The 9,231-nt window shown below is 39.0% G+C and overlaps 2 long non-coding RNA genes across 2 annotated transcripts; both read left to right on the forward strand.

The window, feature by feature from the left end:
• Window positions 1-534: 534 nt before the first annotated feature.
• Window positions 535-2,351, forward strand: LOC111968180 (uncharacterized). The gene is made up of 3 exons (XR_002877848.2): window positions 535-600; window positions 699-722; window positions 2,261-2,351. It is a non-coding gene; the product is annotated as an uncharacterized lncRNA (long non-coding RNA).
• A 2,978-nt stretch (window positions 2,352-5,329) lies between these two features.
• LOC139028169 (uncharacterized) lies at window positions 5,330-6,784 on the forward strand. The gene is made up of 2 exons (XR_011480374.1): window positions 5,330-6,339; window positions 6,536-6,784. It is a non-coding gene; the product is annotated as an uncharacterized lncRNA (long non-coding RNA).
• The last annotated feature ends 2,447 nt before the right edge of the window (window positions 6,785-9,231 follow it).

Consider the following 9,231-nt stretch of genomic DNA (forward strand, 5'->3'; position numbering starts at 1 on the left):
TGTACCTAGACCCCAAAAAGTGTTCTCCTATGGGGACACTCGAAGAACCATTTTGGAACCCTTTTTTCTAAGAGTGTACCTAATTGCCCTGCTGATGGCCCATCAACGGTGGYAGYTGTATTCKAACTGGTTAGGTAGGTATTTMCTACCAGYACATTCAGAGACATACTGTATGCRTAGTTCKAACTATCRGGWTAAAAGAAAGAACCAGAGAAACAGGWTAGCTATTCTTAGATACAACATATAATWGTGTGGGTGCACTTGTCACAACGACAGTACATGTCATAGAGATCATTCGTTGTTGTCATTGACCAGCCCCCATTGTCTACAGTATATAAGAGTCGTACATGTATAGGGCCAACCCAACAGAACTACACAGAAGAAAGGTTGAATGCACAGATACAGGTGAGCTCGTCTAACATATTTGTGAATGAAGCCAGTTTTGAAGAAGGGATAATGATATTCGTGGGTATGACGATAATGATAATCATGATGATAAACATAATGATAAACATGGATAATCATGTTTATAAATTATAAGGAGATTCTTGACAATGAGGAGGCAAAGGACGCTTTCCGTGTTGCTTCTGTTGATGATGGGTAAGTACTTCATCCATTTTGTTTGATGCTGATTGTGCTACTATTTTAAATGTGAATGTCATTTGGCTGACCTTGATCCCACCCTGTTGTTTCACAAGGTATGGTGACCACTGCGGTTCCTGGTGAGTTTACATTGTGTCCAATTCCACTTTTCAACTCTGACTGAATTATAGAAGACTGATACCATCATGTTGATACTTATAGATAACAGGAAACAAGCAGAGATCAGATCACTTTGTAGTGAATGAACTAGCACAGATAAATCAATTTACTTCCTTATTCWACAGAAAGAATGCATGGGAATGCAAGTTAACTTGCACACTTAAATTTAATTAATATTGCCACAATATCACTCGAGATGATCTGTGATTTAGAATTAAAGATTTTTGGAACATAACTGTTTTCATAGTGTTTTAGTGTAGTTTCTATACACACATTCCATGCATTGTTTAATTTAGAGAATTAGCTKATCTTTATCTACTTTGTTGGTTAAAACCACATYATGCACKTTAYATGATGTCAAAAGTGTTTGAATCGCTCTAYAAGTATTATCTTCAGTAAATACAATATATATYSCCTAAGTAGCCATGATTGCTAACATTASCTAGCCTTAGTCAGATGACTTATAAACAGTGGTGGAAAAAGTACCCAAATCATCATACTTGAGTAAAAGTAAAGKTARCTTAATAGAAAATGACTCAAGTAAAAGTGCAAGTCACCCAGTAAAATACTTCTTGAGTAAAKGTCTAACAGTATTTGGTTTTAAATATACTTAAGTATCAAAAGTAAATGTAATTGCTAAAATATACTTAAGTATCAAAAGTATCACGAATAATTTTGTGATATTATATTAAAACCTCTTAAGAATCTGCGCCTTTTTATCAATTTTCGCCTAAAATGACAAACCCAAATCTAACTGCCTGTAGCTCAGACCCTGATATTCATTTTCTTGGTACCATTTGAAAGGAAACACTTTGAAGTTTGTGGAGATGTGAAAGTAATGTAGGAGAATATAACACAATAGATCTGGTAAAAGATAATACAAAGAAAAAACCAACAGTTCTTTTGTATTTTTTTGTACCATCATCTTTGAAATGCAAGAGAAAGGCCATAATATATTATTCCAGCCCGGGTGCAATTTAGATTTTGGCCACTAGATGGCAGCAGTGTATGTGCAAAGTTTTAGACTGATCCAATTAGCCATTGCATTTATGTATAAAAAATGRTGTATCAAGACTGCCCAAATGTGCCTAATTTGTTTATTTAACCTCCTGGCTAGATGATMAAWTWCGAGRGGATCACGAGCAGAATGGTTTTGGGGGTGCTTAGCACTTTCTCATTCAAACAACTAGCAAAAGTCTAAATGCTGAAACCCTGTTTTGTTATTATGTAGCAGTRATAGTTTCTGTCTGGTTTATAATTACTATCAAAATGTCCCAAAATAATATACATCAACCAGTGGTTGCAGCATGGTACAACACAACACATTGCTCTTAAAATGTCACAAAATAAGTTTAAAAATCAACTGGTGGTTGCCGCATGATACAACGTAACAAACAAGCGCTTAAATAAAAAAGGAAATCTCATATTTTGGGGTTACAGGGCTTTATACAGGAAGTGCTCGTGCTTGGTTTTCAACCTCTTTGTCTATTCCCTCCAGCAACTACTGCTGATGCAGCCATCACTTCAACGGTTGGCCATTCATCAGCCACTGGTGAGTTTACATTAAGTCCAATAAGTGATTTTCAACCCACTTCTCAATCCTCTCTGACTGACTGAATTGTAACCATCTCTCATCTTAATCATATAGTATGTTATATACACAACCGTTCAAAACTTTGGGGTCAATTAGAAATGTCCTTGTTTTTGAAAGAAAAGCAAATTTTTTGTCCATTAAAATAACATTAAATTGATCAGAGATACAGTGTTGACATTGTTAATGTTGTAAATGACTATTCTAGCTGGAAACGGCAGATTTTTAATGGATATCACATAGGTGTACAGTATAACTTTAAACCGTCCCCTCGCCCGACACACGGGCGCGAAGCAGGGACTCTCTGCACACATCAACAACTGACCACCACGAAGCGTCGTTACCCATCGCTCCACAAAAGCCGCGGCCCTTGCAGAGCAAGGTGCAACACTACTTCTAGGTTTCAGGGCAAGTGACGTAACTGATTGAAACGCTAGTAGCGCGTACCCGCTAACTAGCTAGCCATTTCACATCCGTTACATAGGCGTACAGGGCCCATTATCAGCAACCATCACTTCTGTGTTCAATGGCAGTTGTGTTAGCTAATCCAAGTTATCATTTTAAAGGCTAACTGATCATTAGAAAGCACTTTTGCTATTATGTTAGCACAGCTGAAAACCGATGTTTCTGGTTAAAGAAGCAATACAACTGTCCTTATTTAGACTATTTGAGTATCTGGAGCATCAGCATTTGTGGGTTCGATTACAGGCTCAAAATGGCCAGAAACAAAGAACTTTCTTCTGAAACTCATCAGTCTATTTTTGTTCTGAGAAATGAAGGCTATTCCATGTGAAAATTTGCGTCCCTCTGCAACTGGATCTTCGACATCCTGACGGGTCACCCCTAGGTGGCAAGGGTAGGTAACAACACATTTGCCACGCTGACCGTCAACACAGGGGCCCCTCAGGGGTGCATGCTTAGTCCCTCATGTATCCCAGTTCAGTGCATAGCCTCGCCCGACTCCAACACCATCATTAAGTTTGCTGATGACACGACGGTGCTAGGCCTGATCACTGACAATGATGAGACAGCCTATAGGGAGGAGGTCAGTGACCGGGCACTGTGGTGCCATGACAACATCCTCTCCCTCAACGTCAGCCAGACAAAGGAGCTGATCGTGGTCTACAGGAAATGAAGGGCCGAGCATACCCCTGGGCTTTAGTGGAGCGGGTCGAGAGCTTCAAGTTCCTCGTGTCCCCGTCACAAGGATTTAACATGGTCCAGACACACCAAGACAGTCATGAAGAGGGCACGACAACAACTTCTCCCCAGGAGACTGAAAATATTTGGCATGGGTCCCCCAGATCCTCAAAAAGTTCTACAGCTGCACCATTGAGAGCATATTGACCAGTTGCATCACCGCCTGGTATGGCAAATGTTCAACATCTGACCGTAAGGCCTACAGAGGGTAGTGCATACGGCCAGCAATCACTGGGGCAAGCTTCCTGCCATCCAGGACCTAAATACTAGGCGTGTCCGAGAAGGCTTAAAACATTGGCAAAGACTCCAGCATCCAAGTCATAGACTGTTCTCTCTACTACCGCATGGCAAGCGGTACCTGAGCGCCAAGTCCAGGTCCAAAAGGCTCTTAACAGCTTCTACCCCAAGACAAAGCATACCTGATATACCTACTATCTATAACCTACTAACTATATACCTACATACTCATATACCTAATACTCTATAACTACATACTCTATATACCTACATACTCTATATACCTACATACCTATACACCTACATACTCTAATAACCTACATACTCTTATATACTACATACTCTAGACTACATATTCTAACTACCATACTTATATACTACATACTCTATAACCTACATATACCTACATACTCTACCTAAATACTCTAACCTACATACTTATATCCTACATCTTATATACCTACATACTCTATATCCTACATACTCTCTATACCTACATACTCTATACCCTACATACTCTAACTTACATACCTATATACTCTACATGCTCTATATACCTACATACTCTATTACCTACATACTCTATATACTACATCTCAACGCTAAACTTCATAACTACATACTCTATATACCTACAACTCATATACCTACATACTCTATATACCTACATACTCTATATACCTACATACCTAATACCTACATACTCTATATACTACATACTCTATACACCACATATCTATATACCTACATACTCTATATACCTACATACTCTAACCCTACATACTGTATATACCTACATACTGTAATACCATACATACTCTAATTACTACATACTCTATTACCTCATACTCTATATACTACATACCTATATACCTCATATATCTACCCTACATACTCTATATACATACATACTCTATATACTTATACTCTATATACCTACATATCACTATATACTAATCTCTATATACCTTACATACTCTATATCCTACATACTCTATATACCTACATACTCTAACCTCTACATACTGTATATACCTACATACTGTATATACCTACATATCTACTTTATACCTACATACTCTATTACCTGCATACTCTACCTCTACATACTCTATATACATACATACTCTATATCCTACATACTCTATATACCTACATACTCTATATACTCTACATACTCTATATACCTACATACTCTAATACCTACATACTCTATAACCTACATACTCTATATACCTACATATACTCTATATACCTACATACTCTAACCCTACATACTCTATATACCTACATACTTAACCACTATACTGTATTACAATACTATCCATACTCTATACCTACATACTCTATATACTACATACTCTATATCCTACATACTCTATATACCTACATACTCTAACCTACATACTGTATATACCTACATACTGTATAACTAATACTCTATAACTACATACTCTAACCTACATACTCTATATACCTAATACTCATATACCGCTATCCCAAACACCATAGTGGGTTCGGAACAAAAGCAGACACTGCTTTGGTCCCGAGTCTTGAAACGCCGTATGAGCAGCACAAAAAGTTCAGCTCTGGATACTCTGATGGAATTGACAGAACACAGCTACTTCTTCACCACAATGATCGGCCAAAAGGCAGGGATCCACTTTCTCCACGAATCATACTCACTTTTGTCAGGATCAATTACAAATTCACTATCCCTCATCTGCTCCGGGTTTTCAGGCGCGTAACATGCATTTTTCTCTCCTTTACTTGACTCAAATGAGAAAGTATATATTTCTCAATCGTTTTGCATATTGCGCCCTACTTTCTGACTCACCTGAGCCCCGGACAAGAATTCCATTCTGTGTGGGAATTCGGGAAACTCAGTACCGAGCCGCCCACTGTTGACATGCTTCCAAAATGACAAACCCGGCCTGCTTGCCAGGTCGCCTCTTCCTGTGGTTTTCCGGCCTTAGGTCACATCTATAACATGTAATTGCATAACACAACAGATTAGATAAACTGGCATGACACACTCACTCACACAATCACCAAAAACAGCTGTGAGCAAACCACTCCCCAAAATATTCTAATGAGCCACCGCCCTTCAAAAGAGGATAATATTTTCTGCAAAGTGCGAAGAACCTTTGAAGGGTCAAAGGGTTCTTTGGATCAGTATGGTTCTACATAGAACCATCCCCCTTCCCACAAATCCCTTGAGGAACCCTCCAAGTGCTAAAATGAGTTTCTGACATTGTATTTCATCTAAAATCAGTTTGGCTGAGATCCCGGTGAAGATATCACACTATAGGTTTCCAATATAAATTGTGATCTAATACCAATGGCAAATGTGGAGTATTTAATTCCAATAATCTCTATTTTTATGTTAGTGTGTGCATTCTCCACTCAACAACAAAATAGTGGGAGGTGAAAATGCCCCTGCAGGAAGTTGGCCCTGGCAGGCAAGTCTCAAAATTCTGACGGCATGTTTGCGGTGGGTCCCTCGTCAACAAGGTGTGGGTGATGTCTGCAGCCCACTGCTTCAGCAGGTGAGTTAGCGTGAGATACAGGGGACATAAAAGTTGTAATACAAATAAATAATTGTCAGTTATTTGTGATGCAGCTGAGCGCAACCTCTTGAAATAAGTTTTCCAAAATGTAAATGTCCATTAATTCCATGTTAATCTTATATTTCATCACTTTGATCCATCTTAATTTAATTACATTTTTCGTTCCAACAAAAAGCTCAGACCCAAATGGTTGGAACATTAGCCTTGGTCGTCAGACCCTGGAGGGAATTAACCCCAACGAAGTGTCCAGAACTGTGGCTGAGATCTTATACATCCAGATTACAACGAGTTCACAAAGGACAACGACATGCTCGCTCAACTCTCCTCCCGGTCAACTTCACAAACTACATCCGACCCGTCTGTCTGGCAGCAAATGATAGTGTTTTCAACAATGGTCTGATAGCTGGGTGACCGGCTGGGGTAACTCAATGAAGGAGGTGGGACACATTCATGATCCATTGTAGAGATGTTGATGAGATGATGTTTTTATGTGAAACAGTATCCCAGTGGTCACAATGCAGGGCACATGGAAAAATAGTTTCTTATTCTGATGGATTGACAACCTGATAAACTGTCCTAAAGTTTTTACCTCCCATTTTTAATCTCCCATCACATCACTTTATTCCTTCAGTTCCCTCCTCATCCCCCCAGGATCTGCAAGAAGTGGAGGTTACAGTTGTGGGAACAGACAGTGTAATGCCTCTATGGGGGCTCATCACAGACAACATGCTCTGTGTGGTGATTTGGCAGGGGGCAAGGACTCGTGTCAGGTAAAGTTCACGCTAACCCATCTTGTTCTACTACAGGGCCCAGTTTTTCAAAAGTTATCGATTTGGATTTCGGCAAGCGGACAGGATTAAATGCATAGAAATAGAATGAATAGAACGGGCGTCCCCATTCAGGTCAATGATACGCCTGTTCTACTCATTATATTTATATGCTTTTAATCCGATTGCGAAATCTGATCAGATAAGTTTGAAAAACTGGGCCCTGTTCCATTTCATTTCCTAGAGCCTTCTTTTAATGACCTTGCTCCATCTTCTCAGGGTGACTCAGGAGGTCCACTGGTGATTCAACAGAACTCTGTCTGGGTCCAGTCTGGGGTTGTTAGTTGGGGTCAGGGCTGCGCTCGGCCTAATCTCCCTGGGATCTACACCAGAGTGTCCGTTACCAGTCATGGATCGCTCCCATATCAGGACGACAAGCCAGGCTTTGTCCATTACCTCCAGTGGGGTAGATGCTGACAGCGATTACATCTGTTCTGATGTCCCAACAACTACTGTCGACCCAACCTTACCCTACCCTACCCTACCCTTACCCCTACCAACACCCCTACCCTTACCCCTACCCTTACCCTACCAATACCCTTACCCTTACGAATCCATTTTGATCATGGGCACAGTTTGTTCAGCTCCCTTTATTTGCTGAGCACCTTGTTCATTCTGATGTTTCTTACCATTAATTATTTCCGTGATGCAGTCAAGGGCAAGGTTTTATGGCAGTCTGAGTCAAGTGCTATTCGTTGGGGAGATGTATCTTTTAAAGATATGGCTGGCGTGCTCTGGAAGAACGAGAGTTGGGAAGGGTACTATGCTGCATATCCTATCTAGTATATTGTGTTCACTTTTCCTGGGCACATCCGGCTGAGTGAGTGTTGTTTTCAATGGGCCTTACTGTTGTCTTGATTTATTTGTGAGATGGATAACCTGAAATATATTTACTTATTTATTAAAGGGGCAATATGGGATTCAAACAAACAGAGACCATGACACTTTTTTTGTAAAACGCTTAGGGATAGAGCTGAAGAAATGTATTCTCTTAAATTCATAGACAGAGGTTTGGGTACAATGACTGTCTGATAGCTTTAACCATGTTTTGTAAGCTTTACAATTTTACAATTACATTGTTTACAAAAAACACAGTAAAAACAGCTATATTTTGGCTTGTGTTGAAGTAGGACAGCACTAAGCTCATGAGACATTTTAAGTTCATCTTCAAGAATTAATGGCTATATATCATTAAAGATGCACTTTAGTCTCATTTTCATCTCATTTATCACATGATTTATTTAACAAAAGTCATGACATGTCACAAGTGGGAGGGGCCTTTCCTCTTCTGTCTCTATTGGTCCTCTAACCACTAATTTGCACAAATATATGTTATACCCTTAAGTGGGTGTACATTAATTGGGTAGATATTGTTTCAACAAGAAAGTTTTTTTTTTAAGCTGGAGTGTGTCTAATTTAAAAGTAAAATAATGGTGTACCGTTCCCAGATTGCCATTTTAATATTTGAAGAATGACAAATCCTTTTGCTATGAAAGCTGTATAATAAAAAAAAATAAAATGTCTTTATGGAGCGGCCTGCAGTGGTCTAGTGGTTAGTGCCACAGCCGACTGGATAAGAGCGTCTGCTAAATGACTAACATGAAAACGTCTCCTGTCTTTCTTGTCTCTTCTTCTATCTTTCCTATCAATGGGTAACACTATGCTTTAAATACACATATGAACCTTTCCTAAAGAAGGCACTGCATTGTGAAACTTTGGTGGAGGTTTACTCATTAAATTGTTGTGAACACATATAGAGTGTGCCACTTTATTCACATATTAGCCACTATTAAGTAGTTTATAAGTGTGTGTATAATATATTTATATATAAGTAGTAAATAAGGCCTTTATTATGTGTATATCAATATATTCTACCTTAATTAGGGTTCAATTATTAATAAATAAGTCATGTGTTACTGGCAGTCCTCAATAACATAATTCTCAATTATTATTAGGCAGTAAATCAATATCATCCGGAGAATATTGAGATGATTGATTTCAGCTTTTTATATATTAAATATCCATGTAGTACAGGGTCAGTTGC

The sequence above is a fragment of the Salvelinus sp. IW2-2015 genome, linkage group LG8 (assembly GCF_002910315.2).
Source record: "Salvelinus sp. IW2-2015 linkage group LG8, ASM291031v2, whole genome shotgun sequence".
Taxonomy (NCBI): Eukaryota; Metazoa; Chordata; class Actinopteri; order Salmoniformes; family Salmonidae; genus Salvelinus; species Salvelinus sp. IW2-2015.